Consider the following 18,011-nt stretch of genomic DNA (forward strand, 5'->3'; position numbering starts at 1 on the left):
AGGGCAAATAGAACTGTGAGGGCCCTAGTCCAGAATGGGACCACAGTGGGGCAAGGATTAAAGATGAGCATTCCCCCTATCCTGGTCCCAGGCTAGACTGAGGGAAACCTATTTGCATTTTAAAAAGCAAACACGCAAAACCAGGAAATATGTTTAACATTATCTGGTTTACTCCTGAGACCCAAGATCTGGGTTGTGTGTGTAGCAAGCAATGGAACAAGAGGCAACACAGATTTGACAGAGAAATGGGGAGGGGAGAAATAGTCTTGAGTTTTTGCAGTTGACTATCAATCTACCAGGGATGTGCATGAATCAAATTTATTTTGATGGGGGATGCTAGGATTTGTAGTCAGCAACATCTGGCAGACCCCAGGTTAAGAGCCATTGATCTAAGCTGACTGTAATTGTACATAAAATTGCTGGGAAGAAACACCAGCCTGAAACAAGACCTACTAGAAATATTCTTGTTGAATATGCATTTGGCTTGGCTTCTGTCTGTGGACATAGAGCTGATGTGACTTGCCCAAAAGCTCCAGTTTTGTCATCATAAAGCCAGACTGGAATTTGCTAAAATGCATATTGACAAGCCACAATGCTTCTGGGAGAATGTCCTTTGAACAGATGAGACAAAACTGGAGCTTTTTGGCAAGTCACATCAGCTCTATGTCCACAGACGAAAAAATGAAGCTTTCAAAGAAAAGAACACCATACCTACTGTGAAACATGGAGGAGGCTCGGTTATGTTTGGGGGCTGCTTTGCTGCGTCTGGCATGGAGTGCCTTGAGTCTGTGCAGGGAACAATGAAATCTCAAGACTATGAAGACATTCTGGAGCAAAACGTACTGCCCAGTGTCAGAAAGCTCTGTTTCAGTCGCAGGTCATGGATCCTCCAACAGGATAATGACCCAAAACCCACAGCTAAAAGGACCCAAGAATGGCTAAGGACAAAACATTGGACTATTCTGAAGTGGCCTTCTATGAGCCCTGATTTGAATCCTATTGAACATCTATGGGGGGAAAAACTGAAACATGCAGCCTGGAGAAGGCACCCTTCCAACCTGACACAGCTGGAGCAGTTTGCTCAGGAAGAGTGGGCCAAACTACCTGTTGACAGTTGCAGAAGTCTCACTGAGAGCTACAGGAATCGCTTGTTTGCAGTGATTGCCTCTAAAGGTTGTGCAACAAAATTTTAGGTTAAGGGTCCCATCATTTTTGTCCATGCCATTTTCATTAGTGTTATTATTTGAACTATTCTGTTGCATCAAAACTCTAAAGCAAAGTCTGATTTTTGTTAAATGCAGAATCAACAATGATGGGTGCCAATTACTTTTGTCAGTTTCAAGTTATTTCAGAGACAATTGTGGGTTCTTCTTTTTTCATGGAGGGGTACCAACACATTTGTCCACGTGTGTACAAGAGAAGACAAAGAGGCTCTTCACACAATTACTGTGAAGAGCCATAAGGGGATTTGTGGGGAGAGTGGGTTTGCCCCGCTCTTCCCGAAGATGATCAGGGAGCCCTCCCTGGGCAGCCAGATTGGCCGCTCAGACTATTACCAGCTCCGTGATGGAGCTGGTTGGGGTGGCAGGGTTTGGGGGCCTCCCGGCCCCCAGAAGTCCCATAAGGCACCACACAAGTGCACTGTGCCTTTTGGGGAGCCTCCCGACGCCAAGGAGCTTGTTGTAGCCTCCCAGTTGGGAGACTACTCATGAGTCGGTGCAGTGCAGAGTTGCACCGCAATGACACACGATCAAGGAACCTGCTTTTCGGGCTCCCTTGTGCCTGAAACCCAGGTTTAGCAGCGGGCGCCGTAAGCAGGCTTGCCGCTGAGCTGCTGCCAGGAGCCATGTGGCTCCGATTGCTACTCACAATCAGGCGAAATTGGGCTGGAGGCTTCCCTAGCCCGATTTTTGCTGATCATGGGAATAGCCTCAAAAGCAAGTACTCCAGGGGGGGAAATTAAGAGATCATCTGCTCTTACAGTAACGTACAATAGGTAATTTTACCCCCTTGTTACTTTTAGCATGTGGCAACAATAAGCAGGAAACAGGTTTATGTTATGACACCACAATTTGCATATGAGGGGGCTAACTGTGGTGCGTCATTGTTAAATGCTGCCATTGTGGGAAATCTACAATTTACACCCCTTCAGACATATAACCCAAGTGAATGTGGGTACAAAAGGCTCCATGTGAGACATTGTTCATGCTTCCGTCTTTCTCTGACTAGTGGGTGAGTTCCATGGTCATTTTACTTGGGTCAGTTTCCTTTGGAGGAGACAGTCTTCATGATATATAAACCGAGAGAGAAGCAACTCTCGAGGAGAGAGGAGAGCTGGTCTTGTGGTAGCAAGCATGACTTGTCCCCATAGCTAAGCAGGGTCTGCCCTGGTTGCATCTGAATGGGAGACTTGATGTGTGAGCACTGCAAGATCTTCCCCTCAGGGGATGAAGCCGCTCTGGGAAGAGCAGAAGGTTCCAAGTTCCCTCCCTGGCTTCTCCAAGATAGGGCTGAGAGAGATTCCTGCCTGCGACCTTGGAGAAGCCGCTGCCAGTCTGTGAAGACAATACTGAGCTAGATAGACCAATGGTCTGACTCAGTATATGGCAGTTTCCTATGTTCCTAACACTTCCTGCCAGAGCCTGAAACTGCTTTGCCATATGCTGTTTCTCACAGTAGCTGACATCCAGACTAACATACTGCATTACTGCAATGAACAAAGATGCACACATATAAAAAGGTTGTGTAGTTGAGTACATGCTCAAAGTTGTGCAATTTCATGTGGTCTTGGTCCACTTGTGCAAGTGTTGCACTTGTGCAACAAGGATAGCGGATAGTTTTGCATCATTTCCTGCAACATGTGTAGGCCAAGGACACAGTGGCCCTTTTATGTGGCGAAGTGATGCAGTTGTCTCAGGCGGAAGACTATTGGGGCACCAGCTGGGCAGCAAAATGCCCCCTCCCCACTACCACTATCCGAGCAACTCTTCTGGGCCAATCCAACCCTTGCAAGCTTTATAAGGTGTTCCTCTCCTGACACTCCTTGCAAAGCCTGCAAAAGGCATGAGCTAAGAAAAGGAGGCCACTGGCAACCTTCCCCCTCACTGCCCGCTTGGCGCTTTCAAAGCTTGCAATAGTTGGTTTTGAAAGGAGGTTGGTGCCCAAAGAACCTGGGCTACCGCCCACCAGGGGCCACACCTCGTGGCCCCAGACACACACACACCCCCAATGTGACGTGGTTTAGAACCAGAAGTTCTTACCTTGTTGCATGGATCACACTGAACTGGCAGTAGAGTTTGGTGTTACATTTTCTTCTCAGTCTGAAACCACAAGTGGAATAGTGACAGTTTACTGCCAAAATAACGGTGTGTGTAGTACAGAAGTCGAATGCTTCACTGCTGAAGGGACTGTTGGAATAAGCTGTTGCTGTTTGAAATGGTGGTTGATGTAAACTTACTCATAACTGCATAGATCAGGGGAGGTTCTCCAGCTGGTGTTGGACTACAACTCTCATCATCCTAATCTGCATGATTATAGCAGGGATTATGGGAGTTGTAGTCAAGCCCCTGGCATAACTAGGGATGATGGGAGTTGTAGTCCAACAACAGCTGGAAAACCTCTGGCACAGACTTATGGTGTCTTTGTGAAAACCGATTCATTTTAAAAAATACTGTATACAAATTTGAGCACTCGAGGGATGCTGGGAAGATCACAGATCATTATTAGGTGGTTAATTATTATTTTTAAAACATATTTCTATACCGCAAAAAACTTGTGTCTCTTACAGTTTCCCATTGAGTGGCCCTTGCATCCTAAGATGATCCTAAGCAGTGCCTACCCGGGCACCTCCATTCCAACCTAAAATCCCCAGCTGCTCTTTTCACACTGACTCTGCCCGCTCTCTTCACACAGACAAACTTTGCAGGAGAGGTGGGGAGAAGGACAGGGTTATTCACCTTCAGTCCCTCCTTTCAAGGTCTTGCCTGCTTTTTGTCAGGCTCCACATGCCATTGCTCATTTCAGAATTGTCAGAGCCATTAGCAGCCCTTGAGGAAACATCCTCTGGGCCTCTTTCACGCAGCAACTAGTGACTAAGTTGTATAATAATGGCCAGCCAGCTAACCATCTACCAGCAGCACGGGTGCTGCCCAAGGCAAGGCCATGCACTCCCAGCTGGCCACGCCCCTCACAGCAGCATCAGGGGTAGGGCCAGTGGGGCCTCCCTAGCCTGCCTCTTCCACCTTCCTCATTGCCATGGGGAGGGACAGGTTTTGAAATTCAGGTTCAACAGTAAGAAAAGAAGAAGCTCCTTTCTCGCCACCCTCACAGCTGTATCTGCAGTTTAAAATCCAGTGGTGATGGGGAAGAGTGGCGGGGTAGTCAGGAGCAGAGAGCAGGCAAGGCAACACCCAGCTGGTGAGGGCAGGGGCAGGATACCTATACTCACCTCCCCATGATGGAGATGCTGCCTGAAGCTCTCCTCTCTCACCTTCCCTCCTGGACAAGCCACCCCTGTGACCCACCAATTCATAACAATATCAATCTTCCCTTCCCCTCCCTCCCTCCCACTTCCTCCCATTATTTTTCAATGCAAGTCATTGCATTTGACTATATACCTGGAATGAGCCTCCAGTTTCTACATTTTTTATAACATGCCACATCAAATATTGTATTTACCTGAATCCAAGTCTAGGTTTTTCCCCCAAGTTCCTACCTGTTAGAAATGGGGGAGGGAGGTTTCTGTCAAACTCAGAGTCCTCCTTCTTTTGGATTAATATAGATACAAACTGTATTTAACCTCTGTTTTTTATGGGAGTCATCTTCAATTTGGAGTGATCTTGTATTCGGGTAAATGCGGCATGTTTTGGAAGAATCGAAATGTCAAATGCTTTTGCTCTCTCTATGAGCACCAAGTTAAGCACGTACTTAAATCTCACCCACTGAAATCAATAGGATTTTAAAAGTGCTTAACTTTGGATTGTGCTCTATAGTGATAATATGTCCCCCTGTAGCAGTAACTCCCCAAAGCTCAAGAATCCTCTTCAGCATTTAGTTTAAAGTAGTACTAGTGACTCATTCATTTCTCCATCTGTCCTCTTGTCACTCCCTCCTTAAGTCTAATCAGGCAACATCTGCATTTTCACTGGCAGTGGCGAACTCTTCCATATTTGCTGCTGTTCAAAAACACTGATAGCATTTTGCATGAACATTTTGCATAACTACAGATTTACTGTGTTTACATATGAAGTTTCCTGGGACAATTGGTGAATAACTATGCTTTTATATAAAAGATTCAAAATTTGGTCCTTGAACTGAAAAAGGAAAAGGTAGGTGGGGAGAGAGGCATGTCTCTGAAATCAATGGTGTCTAGCTTTGTTTAAGTAGATCCAGTGTGGTGAAGTGGCTAGAATGTTGGGCATATAGAGCTGGGAAACCTGGGTTCAAATCTCCCCTCAGCTTAGGCCCGTCACCATCTCTTAGCCTCAGCTTCCTTACAGGATTGTTGTGATGATAAAATGGGAACAGCCTCTGGCTGGCTATCTAAATAGCTTCATATTTTGTGAAAGTGAAGTTGTGTAGGGCATCACAATGTATGCTCAAAACAATTTGCATTCTCCCCAAGAAAACCCAAATGTATTCATTAAATAAATTCTATATAGTTAGAGTTTCTTGCATATAAGTGATCAATTTTGCATAGGGCAGATCCCAAGGGGACATTGTGCACATACTGCATCTGTATTCAGTTTTGTCAAACTTACTTTTCAGGAGTTGCCTCCGTCAAAAACCCTTTGAAAGCACTTTCCATTCCAAAAAGGAATTTTAGCATTTGGCATAAGAGACTTTCAAAGAAGTGGCATCACTGCATATAAACCATTTCTTCTCACCCTCCCTTAAAATCTTGTGCACACTGAACCCCCAAACTGTGTTTTGACCTTGAGAGAATTTAAGAGTTGAATGTCTGGCTCTGTAGGATCTGTTGTGAAATATAAATTCTGAAGCAACCCTGCCCCCCAAAGAATCATGTGTGGAATATGCACACACTGAGGCTGTTTTAATGTGCAGCTTAGCCCAGGTTAGGGATGCCCAGCATGGGTTAGGCTGCGCATGAGAACCACTGGGATCGGGCCTGATCCTGGTGGACCAGCGCCACCTAGCCAAGCAAAAGCCATTGCAGCTGGGGATTCTGGGAGTTTTAGTCAACAACATCTGGGAATCCCTGTTAGAGGGAACACTGGGATGGGGCAGCTGAGAGTGTTGTGGTGCCTGAGGTGCGGTTCCAAAGGCTGCCTTGCCTCATGCTCTTGGTGGGCACCAGCCTCCTTTCAGAACCAACTCTTGCAAGGGGGCGGGGGGGGGGCGGTGCAGGGCCGCAGTGGGAAGAGATGATTGCTAGCATCCCCCTCTTCTCTCCTCATCTTTCTTGCAAGCTTTGCAAGGAGTTGGAGGAGAGGCATTCCTTGCAAAGCTGGCAAGAGTCAGATCAGTCCTGAAGAGCTGCTCCAATGGCAGTAGTAGGGGGCATCTTGCCACCCTGCTGGTGCTCTAGTATTCTGCCACCTGAGGTGACCACCTCACTTTTCCTCATGGAAAGGTCACTCCTGGGCTGGGAGGCTTCATAAATGGCACCATTTCATTCTTGCTTATTCACTGTCGCCTAGTAATCAACAAGGTTGAAAACATGTTATTTATAGGCAGCAAACACTAGACCTCAAACAGTACAGTCAAATTATTGTGGTGTTTTAATAGCAGTAGGAAATCTCTTGGAGATAGTCTGGGGAAAAGAGCAATTCCTAACAGAGCAAGGTGAGAAATCCCAGATGATCCCTACAGAATCCTGTTGAGCACTCCTTTCAGCAAAATATATTCTCAGCCAAGCAGGAGAGCTCAGCAACATGCAGGTTTGTGCCTATAGGCCATCTTTTTGCTGCAATGGGCTAGAAATGTAAAAAATGATTTAAAATATGTTACATTGATTGCAGTATGTCTCACACACTATTTCAATTTAATGTACACTTTGGTTGACATAGTGAAAGTAGTACTGATGTTATAAAAAATAAGTCATTGCTAGATAAAAAGTTGTAATTTTAAAAAGTATCGACAGGAATTTAAACTCTGAAGGAGTAACTCAGTAATTCTTGACCTGTATGTGTTGTACATTTATTTTATTTATTATTATTTTACTTTGATTTCCCGCTCATCCTCCAAGGAGTCCAGAGCAGTGTACATACATAGTTACGGAGTTAAAATTATTATTATTCGGAATAGCTATATAATTGGGGGCGGGGGGAGAGAGAGATAAAGCTATTTTAACTATTCTATGAAAAATCCAACCTGTACTGAATATGATACGAAGCTGAAAATAACTATATGCTACAACAAAGCACTTCCAGGTCCTAATTAAGACTCTGCCACTTTGCACCTGTTGCGGTATCATGGCAACAATCTTTAAAAAAAAAAACACCTTCCCAGTGGAGGCCAGTACCAATAATGTATCTCCGGTCCACAAGTTGCAACTTGTTGAGTTGCTGGACAGGTTCTGTGTCAGAAAAGGGAGATTCGATTTTAGCTTTATCTTTCCATGCTTCGGAAAACAGAAACGTCATAATTTCCAGATGCCTATGATCTAAATTTATGTTAGTGCTGGGTCATGGGGAGCCACCGGAGCATAAATTGTAGCCGGAAGTGAGGACTGGAAAGACCCAGCTGAGGAACAGGAATGAGAGAGTTGACCAGGAACTGGCTTAGGAAGCAAGCTGGGAGTAAACATCAATGGGTCAAAGATACAAAGGTTGAAGCTGAGCAAATGTCAGGAGCCAGGAGCAAAATACAAGTAGGGATGTGCACGGAACCGCGGTCCGGTGGTCCAGCACTGGTGTGTGGGACTCTTTAAGGGTGGGGGAGGGTTACTCCCCGCCGCTGTGTTTCCCCTGCCGGCACATTCGTTTAGTAAAGCTTTTGGGGCGGCAGGATACCTCCCTGCCGCCCCTTCCCCCAGTTGTCAGCAAAAGGCTTCAAAAAGCCTTTTGCGCATGCGCATGTCGCGCACGCACATCACTGCTCTGCGACACACGCGCGTACATGACACGGACACATGACGTGCGTGCGCGACGTGCACATGCGCAAAAGGCTTTTTGAAGCCTTTTGCCGACAACTGGGGGAAGGGGCGGCAGGGAGGTATCCTGCCACCCCAAAAGCTTTACTAAACGAATGTGCCGGCGGGGGAAATGCGGCGGGGGGGGGTAAGTACACCCTCCCCCGCCCTTAAAGAGCCACCCACACCAATGCCAGATGTTGCAGATGTTGGCCTACAACTCCCATAATCCCTGGCTATTGATCACTGTGGATGGGGATTATGGGAGCTGTAGTCCAAAAACAGCTGGGGGAACTAAGTTGAGCAGGCCTGGCTTAGAACATATCGGTCAAATTCACATATAATGCAGAGCCGAAGGTCCAATGGACCTGTGGTTCCATGCTCCACTCCCCTTGCTCTCCCGTCCGAATTTGGATGTTCAGGAGAGCAGCCTCTCTGCAGTCAGCTGGACCGCCCTCATGTCCGGACCGGTTTGGAGGCCTTCAGAATGGCCTCCGGACTGGTCCGGGCTCATCCCTAAATACAAGCTGGAAGCCAGGGTCAAAGCCAGGTGTCAAGCCAGAGGAACCAAGATCAGAAAACAAAACACACCTGAACCAAGGAGATGTTGAAACTGAAACAAAGCCAAGGCCAGATAGTAGAGCTGGCCCTAGGATTTTTGATGTCCTAGGTGAAGTATGTCTTTGGCAGCACCCTCTCCCACATTCCGTTAGAAGTATATTCTGCATGTACAGAAGTGCAACATGTTGCTAGGCGTGTGTACAAAACCAGAAAACCCGGTTCGGTTTGAGTAGAACCAGACTTGAACCAAACTGGGTCTGGTCTGGTTCTGTACAAACTAGAGCTGAGCCCGGTCCAGCTCTAGTCCGAACCAGTTCAGGCCTAGCTCAGTGAGGAATGGAGCGGGAAAAAGTTATGGAAGACTTACCACCATTGCAGGGCTTTGGGGAGGGAGGGGAGTGTTGCCATGGCCGAGGGGGTCTCCTGATGTCCCCTCTCCGGCCTTCCCCCAGTCATTTTCAGCCCCTTTAGGGCCATTTTTTGCCTGTTTGGGGCCATTTTTGGCCCATTACAGGCCTCTTTGCACTGGTGGTGGCCATTTTGGGGGCCTGGTGACATTTTGGGTCACCCGGCCACACAGATGGCCAGTGTACATGCGCAGTAGCCTCCAAAATGGCTGCCACCAGCACAACAGCCCCAAAGGGGTCAAAAATGACCAGGGATAGGCCAGCGGGGGGTACATCAGGAGACCCCCCTCTGCAGCCATGGCAATACCCCCCCCCCCAACACCCTGCAATGTTGGTAACTCTGCCATTTTTTTGTTTGTCTAAAAAACAAAAACCCCGAACTGGCCCTGGACCTGCCTGATGGGTTCAGCTCGACTTCAAGCCAAACCAGGCCCAGTCTGGCTCAAGGGCAAGCCCTTGAGATGGGCCAGTTCAAGTGCGAGATGGCTCAGCCTCAAGCCAGCTCAAACATCCCTACGTGTTGCAGGGTGTTTTCTGTCTTAAACAAATGCCAGTGGAAGTTTAACAGAGCTTTACGTAGTTCCCAAGGCACTTTTCTTGGTTGCATCTTGGCAAAGTAAAGGTCAGTACAAAACATGCTGATTCACACATCCTAGAGACAGGAACAGGAAGTAGAGTAACAGAAGTCCTAGAAAGCCCAACAAAAGGAAACTCCTTTCCCTTCATTATACCTTCTTGTTACAGTGCCCCCTCTGGCTGTATTGCATATTACACTGAATTTGGATGTAATAGGAAACTGGAGGTCCACCTCTGGTTTCTGAAGCCGCATGTCCATATTCAGCAAACAAGGGTTTCAGCAAACATCTGAACGCTTGCACTGTAGTTTTGGCCCCATGGGTCCAGAGTTGAGGGATGAAGCTCCTCCCTCACTCCAGCCTGATTGGCTGTGTGTACTGTCCTATCAAGAAGTCAGCCCACACAGCCAGCTCCCCTGCCTGTCTGCAGTCTCACTGACTGCAGAGAGGCTGCTCTCCTGAACATCCAAATTCGGACAGGAGAGCAAGGGGAGTGGAGCATGGAACCACGGGTCCATTGGACTGTCAGCTCTGCGTTATATGTGAATTTGACCGATATGTTCTAAGCCAGGCCTGCTCAACTTAGTTCCCCCAGCTGTTTTTGGACTACAACTCCCATAATCCCCATCCACAGTGGTCAATAGCCAGGGATTATGGGAGTTGTAGGCCAACATCTGCAGGAGGGTCGAAGTTGAGCAGCCCTGTTCTAAGTTGTCCCAACGCAGTAAACTGGGCTGACCCTTCAAATGGCCACCACACGTGTGCATGTGCTTTTAAAAGGTATTATCTCCTTCCTCACTGCCCCCCTGGCCCAGCCTCCATGCAGAGGGCAACTATTCACAGCAGAGGTACCCGTGCATGCCCCATGCACCCAAGAATTGGTCTCCTAGGTGACCGCCTAGTGGACCCATCTGTCCACTAGACCCATCTGTCTAGAGGATGGGTCAGCGCCGCCAGATAGGAAGCCTCTATATCCCTTTCTGTTGGGGAAGGATTCCATGAACAGCCTGCCTATGGGTCTGAGAACTCCATGCCCTGGCATTGCAAGACTGGTGTAGTTCAGCTGACACATGGGGTGGCGGCGTGCAAATTCTCAAATTCCCAGCCTTAACACAGGAAGCTTCTGACAATTTATTAATTTGAGAAGGGGCCATAACTCAGTGGTAGAGCACATATTTTGTGGCGGGTGAGGTCTGGAAAAGACCACTGTTTGAAATCCTGAAGAGCCATGTTAAGTCAGTGTAGCTAATCTCGAACTCGGTGAACCAATGTCTGATTCAGTGTAAGGTAGCTTCATGTGTTCAAATCCACTTGGTGATGGTGAGGTTGTAGCTCATTGCTGGAGCATATGCCTTTCATGCAGAAGATCCTGGGTTCACCCACCACCACCCCCGGGCATCTCTTGTCAGGGCTGAGAAAGACCCTGGAGAACTGCTGCCATTCAGTGTAGACAATCCTGAGCTAGATGGACCACTAGTCTGATTTGGCATTAGGCAACTTCACATATTTATATGCAACTTTTTTCACAATCACAAGGGTGAAAAAATGGGAATAGATCACCTGATAGTGAGAGAGAGAGAGAGAAACATATGTGTTGCAGGTCTATTGATTAAGTGCCGTCAAGTTGGTGTCGACTCTTAGTGACCACATAGATAGATTCTCTCCAGGATGATCTGTCTACACCACAGAATAATGAACTGTCTAAATAATTATTGCAGTTATCTAGCAAGCATTTACCTGATTCTAACTTTCTTTGAACAAAAATCTCACTAGATGTCATTCAACTGCCCCTTCTCCTGTTCAGTTGCTCTACGTGGGATGCTATTCTTAGTAGTGTGTTTTCTCTCTCGTTGGGCCCACTTTGTTCCAAAATCTAGCCTTACACAGCTGCAGTATAGCTCACACCTGGTGGGAAGAAGCAAAATGCACTTTCCAGTATGAAACAGGAATAATTTCTCAGCATCTTTATGTGCTATTCATGAGTCTAATTTTAACAGTGATTCAACAGAAAAGTCCTGTTTTTCTTTGGGGTTATAGAATGTGTCTCTTTGACATGTTGGTGCTATAAGTCATTTAGTAGAAGAGAAGTAAAAACTGATTTAGAAAGAGGGCAAAGTAACAAGTCCAACTGTGTATTCAAGTCAGATATTTCTTTCAAACGAAGATGCTTCAATAATGCGTTTATCAGTTTCAAGAGCAACTATTAACATCAATGACCACAGGAAGAGCCATTGTTCACTGGGGCCTTGAGAGGTGTTTTTCAATTTAAAAAGCAAATCCCGAGAGAAATGGGCTTCATTGAAGAAGTGAATGAAGCTACTTGAGAAATGACAATAGCCACAGTGATTTGTAATCATGAAGGGTGAGAGATAAGGTGTCATTTGCATTGGTAAAAATAGAAGGATGAATGGAATGTATGCAGTTGTCCTATCTACATATGCAATGCTCTTTTTCTCAGTCCTTCTCACTGTAGGAAACCACAGCAGTTTTCATTCCCACAAGTAGCACAGGTCTTGTTTTAATATGATTGTTGTATATGGTTATGCTTCATATTGTTCTGTGTTAGTAAACGGATTTAAATATCTTGCATAGAAAAATGTAGCACTACCTCTTCTCTCCCCAGTTGCAGCTTCTTCATGCCAAATCCCCCACCATCCCAGAATGTTCCTGACCTCCAGGAGTGACTTTTCAGGAGCACAAGGAGTTGCAGTGAGAAGGAAGCAGCAGGAAAACCCCATAGTACAAGCAGGTTTTGACTTGCATTCTCTGGATCCAAGTCAATGGCCTTGACTTTCTTTGGGAAATGCATTTTCAGCCAAAAATGCTGCATAGGCAGCTATTAATTTACAGTTAAGACAAAGCATTACATTAAATTACTCAATATTGTTAAGGGGGGGTGCAATCTTGCTGGAGATTTAAAGCAGCGCCATGCCTTTGTCAAACCATAAATGTCAATTTAGTTTGAAATAGCGGCTGATAATGAAAGCTGTTCATTTTGCAGTGACTCACGTGTAATATACTGCATTTCCTTTTATAGGAAATGATGTGCGAACAAAATCCATAGCTGCTATGATTAGTAGTTGCTGATCTTTAGAGATAAGTAGCCAAGACAAAGTGGAAAAAGTGGAAAGTGCGTCACTTTCTCAACGAGAAAATCTCCTCAGATACCAGAAGTAATGAGGCTGTAAATAAAAATGATTGTAATGAATCACTTCTTTGAAGTACCATCTAACATATTGTGGGGAAAGCACAGAGAATGTAAGAGGTTGTGTTGAGTTCATCAAGGGGAAGAAAACATATGGGGGGAAAGAGAGAAAATAAGTTCTACCTAGGCTTATAAAAATAAGCAACCACTGATACAGACCCAGAGGGTAGTAATTAGGCATTTTCACATACAATGAACCCCGGTTTCTTGCTGCTACACTTCTTGGTTACTGGCTCCGATAACTAGAGGCTGATTCAAAAGACCTTCTATGACATAAGATGACTATCTGGCAGTCATCTCTTGACCACAAACCATGTAAAGCTCCAGCCTTCTGATCACAGAAGTGCCCACCACCAAGGTTATGATGCTTGCCTCTTCAGACAAACACCACCATAACTGTGCAGAGCATGGTTATTATATATGTATTATTCTTTAAAGTGCTATTACAAATGTGTTATTCTTTAAGATACCACAATATTCTTTGATTTTGCTGCAACAGACTAACAAGGCTACCCCTCTGGAAATTATCAGTGTGGTGTTAATACTTCACTCAAAATCCCTACATTCTCTCACTCAGGAGCTTCATGTAGATGTTAAAAAAAAGAAAAGAACAATATATAAACCTGTGAAATACCAGAGCATAAATACTATGGGGCCAGGCAACTATGGGGCCAGCACCAACTTCTGAAATAGACCCTGTAGGAAGAAATTGAATCACTTAAAAAATGGGATCACTAGGAGGAATCACTTAGAAATGGAATCACAGTAGGAAGAAATTGAATCATTATTTCCATGGGCTGCATGGGCAGCCTGTGGAAATAGTGGGCATTGCACAACTGTATTCACAGAGTACTTGCAGTGAAGCTCTGCTGCCCTGCTTATGATGGTGCTGACACATGTGCAAGGGTGTGGGCAGTGCTCTAGCTGCCCACATTCCATTGTGCAATATGTCAGCCAGTATTCCCCAGTCCAGGGAGCCTGTTTGAAGTTATATCATGGTCAATGGTAGGAAAGGCTGTTGAGAGGCCCTGGACAATTAACAGGTTCGCACACTCTCCAGTACTTCTCCAGGCCATCCATCAGAGTGATCAAGGCACTTCCAGTGCTGAAACCAGGCTTGGAGCCCCTGGTGGCGCAGTGGTAAAACTGCCGCCCTGTAACCAGAAGGTTACAAGTTCGATCCTGACCAGGGGCTCAAGGTTGACTCAGCCTTCCATCCTTCCGAGGTCGGTAAAATGAGTACCCAGAATGTTGGGGGCAATATGCTAAATCATTGTAAACCGCTTAGAGAGCTCCGGCTATAAAGCGGTATATAAATGTAAGTGCTATTGCTATTGCTATTGGAACCAGATTGAGGTGGAAACAGATCCAGAAAATCAATGTCCTCCAAGAGTGCTTGGACTTGCAAGACAACCACTTGCTTGAGCATCTTGCCCAGGAGCAGAATACGAGTGACTGGTTGATGGCTACTATAGTTTATTTATGCATCACATTTCTATCCTGTGACTCAAGACATTGTTCATAAGGCTTCCAGGCAGTTTCCCATCCAGGCACTGACCAAACTACTTTAGCAATGGAACTGCATCATGTGCCCTGAGATTATGCCCTGGCCCTTCTGGGTTCAAGGAGGACTTGGTGCGTGCGCATGCACACACAAACAACCTCTTCATAAGAAATAAAAGAAGACTATTTTAAGATGGTAAGTCTGAAAAGTTCAAAGGTCAGCGTCCAGCAAGGAGGACCTTGGAGGAGAGCTGGTCTTGTGATAGCAAGCATGACTTGTCCCCTTAGCTAAGCAGGGTTCACCCTGGTTGCATATGAATGGGCAACTTGATGTGTGAGCACTGTAAGGTATTCCCCTCAGGGGATGGAGCTGCTCTGGGAAGAGCTGAAGGTTCCAAGTTCCCTCCCTGGCATCTCCAAAATAGGGTTGAGACAGATTCCTGCCTGCAACCTCGGAGAAGCTGCTGCCAGTCCATGAAGACAATACTGAGCTAGATAGACCAATGGTCTGACTCAGTATATGGCAGCTTCCTATGTTCCTATGACCTCTTCAGAAACATCCTCCTGACTGCTGATTTCAAGGCAGCTGGGACCACACAGTCTCTCTCTTACGTGTGTATGTGTGCAAGGAGGCATTCACTACCTCCTGGACCACTCTGCCAATCCCTCCTTGCATGCAGTTATAAGCCAAGAGGGGCAAAGCTCAAGCATGCAGGTGGTACACCACCCTTCCCCAAGTGCCTTGTCCACTTCCTCAGGCTACAAGTAGCACAAGAAAGGCTCAAAGACATTTTTAGTATAATGTATGAAAATGCTTTTATTGGATTTTGCTGGGCAAGTTGGGCAGAACCATACACTTCAATCTCCATTGGATCAAGTGGTATCAAGAACCAGCAGAGACTGTGGCAGCACCAGATCATTGCTGTTCACTGCTTGAGGTGAATGGCAATGAGCTACCCTGCCTCCTCATTGGCCCCACCCCCTGGGCAGCATCTGATGCTGATGCAACACCTTGTCACCCCCTGGGCAGCATCCGATGCTGATGCCACCCCTTGCTAACCCTTCCCATACCCTATTGACCAGACATCACCCCCTTTTCCCCTCACTGCTGACCTCATTTTCTGAGGTCTGGAGCTACTGCTTACTCTTTGCATGCCAAGGCAATGTGGAGTGTGCATCCAGCAGCAGTTACTTCACCGATGAGCCTGTCCTTGTTTTGTTGTTGTACCAATACTAGGGCCATTTCCAGAGGACAACAAACCATTATGTGAGAAGCTTGTGTGCAAGTTCTAAGTGAGGGATTACTCACCCTCTATACACTCCTGCAGACTTCTGTCCACATTCCCAGTGGGATCTCATGATATGTTTCAGATGCTGAGCAAGGGATTTCATATGGTTTTCACAGTTCCCTCTGTTGGCCAGCTCTTGCTTTTCAAGAATAACCCACCCTTCACCCTTTTTGCCAGAAAAATAGTAATGAAAAAGGTCAGGCTATTATTGGAAAGCAAGAACTGGCCAGCAGGTGGCACTGTGAAAATCATGCGAGGACTCTGCTTGGTGTGGAAGTTTATTGCTGTTGTGAAATAGCCCAGTTCTCTCCCTTTCTGGCTGCCTCTTCCCTCCAGCACCAAAGTTCTCTAGAGACAAAACACACAAGTTTTGTGCTCAAGGGAAGAAACAGTGGGAGAGAGGAGGGGAGAGAGAGCTGGGGCTGGTACAGCAGCACAGTGGCAATGTGAAAATAGACCTGTTGGCAAAGTTGCTGTTGTTGGATGTGTGCACCATGCTGCCTTAGCACACAAGCAGCAGCAATGAACCCCAAAAGGTGAGGCCCACAGTGAGGGAGGAAAGGGGTAGCATCCAGGCTGGTGAGGCAGAGGTGGGCTTGTGAAGGAAATGGCGATGGGGCAGGGTACCAAGGGGCAAAAAGCCCAGAGAGGGACAATGGCAGTAGAGGTGGTGATGGTGGTGGCAGCAGCAGTGGCAAGCATGTGAAGTGCAGACTGCGACAGGGGCAAGGCAGGGGGCCTGCACTCACCACCCTGTGGTGCATTTTCCACCTGAGGCTGTCACCTTGCCTGGCCTTATGTGGGAGCCTTGGGCTGTGGGCAGGCATACTCACATCTAGCCCTTGTGGAACAGCTGGAAGCAGTGGGGTGCTGGGGCCATACTTGAAATATTCAGCAGCTATTGCTCTGTTGACCAAACCGGGGTTGAAACAAGGCATTGTTGACCAAACAAGGCCAGGGCAGCTTACTAATATTTATAACAGCCCTAGCCGATCCAGAGATAATGGCTACTTTCAGAAATAGCATGAAACTGCGGGTTGACGAACCAGAGGTCAATTCTTGAACCCAGGAATCATCCCGCAGACGATCGCCCAACTGCAGTCTGGCAACTTCCAGTTTCTGGGCAGAGAAACCCCTACCTCTTCCTGATCTGCTGAGGCCAAATCCCAACAAGCCGCAGGCTGCCCATGCCTCCAGACTGCAGGTAAGGCATCAGCACAGGTCCACAACCATTGGTTGCAAAATTCCCGGAGGCGTTCCAAGCGCAATCATACATTTTTGACATAAGTCAGGCACTGATGGATGGAAAAGGCATTTAAACTCCTTCATCAAGCCAATTTCGCCACAGCCCTTGCAAGGGCACAGCAGCCACACAGTCTTGCATAAGTGGAGTTTCTGGTATCAGGAGAAGGCAAGGGGCACTTGTTTGTTACCCTGGGAAGGGATCTGGATGATTTCCTAGGAGGGAATGTGTATATGAAGGCAGGCAAAGGATCCCGAGGTTTTGTCCACCATGACAAATAATGCTCTTGGACCTGTAGACCCAGGCCAAGTAGTCCAGGAAGCCTCAACACATTCCTGCCCCCATGTCAGCTTGTGGGCAGAGATTAGCCCTCTCATGAGCAGGCTAGTCCACTGGGGAGGACCAGAGGCTCAATGAGCTTCAGGTCTCTGTTGGACTGTGCTCTCATGGGTTAGCCCATCCAACTATAGAAGGTCCCGTTGAAGTGGGTCCCTTGGTTTCTCTGTTTAACAATAGAACTCACACAGCATGCCTTTCCTTTTCCACTCCACTCTTACAGACTTGCAAGGAGTCCGGGACTCTCCGTGTGTTCAGGCGCTCCCGGGTGGCCAGAGCTGGGTGACATGGGGATGTCTCCTAATACACATTAAAAATTCCCTGGCTGGGACTGGTGTTGCGGCGAGTGTAGATTGGCTGCTATGGGGAATCCTGCTTGAAGGGAACCACTGTTTTCAGCTATCCCTGCCAAGGTGTGTGGCCGTGGTAGGTAAAGAAAAATCTGCATATGTGCTATGAAGCGACCAGACTGCAAGTGCGAGTGCTTTGACTCTTGCTGTCCACCAATTGCCAGGACCAGGAAATGTCTTGCAGGGGCTTGTAGAGATCGAACAAGCAGGCGGGGTGGAAACAGCCCTCCAGCCTGCCTGCATGTCTCCTTGACCTGTCACTCTCATGAGAGAGCAGTCCTTGGGGGAAGGGGACTTGATCCTGCCCCCATCATCCTGGTTTAACCCAGGATGGCTCCACTCGTGAGGAATGGCTGAGACGGCATGCTTGCACTCAAGGGGAAGGGGCTGGGCCCCCCTTCCGTGACAAGCCTGTACAGAAAATAGGGCAGCACCCTTCCACAATTCCAG

General features: G+C 47.0%; 1 long non-coding RNA gene across 1 annotated transcript; it reads left to right on the top strand.

Moving 5' to 3' along the window:
• Nucleotides 1-16,037: 16,037 nt before the first annotated feature.
• On the top strand, nucleotides 16,038-17,625 carry LOC128343565 (uncharacterized). The gene is made up of 2 exons (XR_008315590.1): nucleotides 16,038-16,168; nucleotides 17,435-17,625. It is a non-coding gene; the product is annotated as an uncharacterized LOC128343565 (long non-coding RNA).
• Nucleotides 17,626-18,011: the final 386 nt, after the last annotated feature.

The sequence above is a fragment of the Hemicordylus capensis genome, chromosome 2, assembly GCF_027244095.1.
Source record: "Hemicordylus capensis ecotype Gifberg chromosome 2, rHemCap1.1.pri, whole genome shotgun sequence".
Classification (NCBI taxonomy): Eukaryota; Metazoa; Chordata; class Lepidosauria; order Squamata; family Cordylidae; genus Hemicordylus; species Hemicordylus capensis.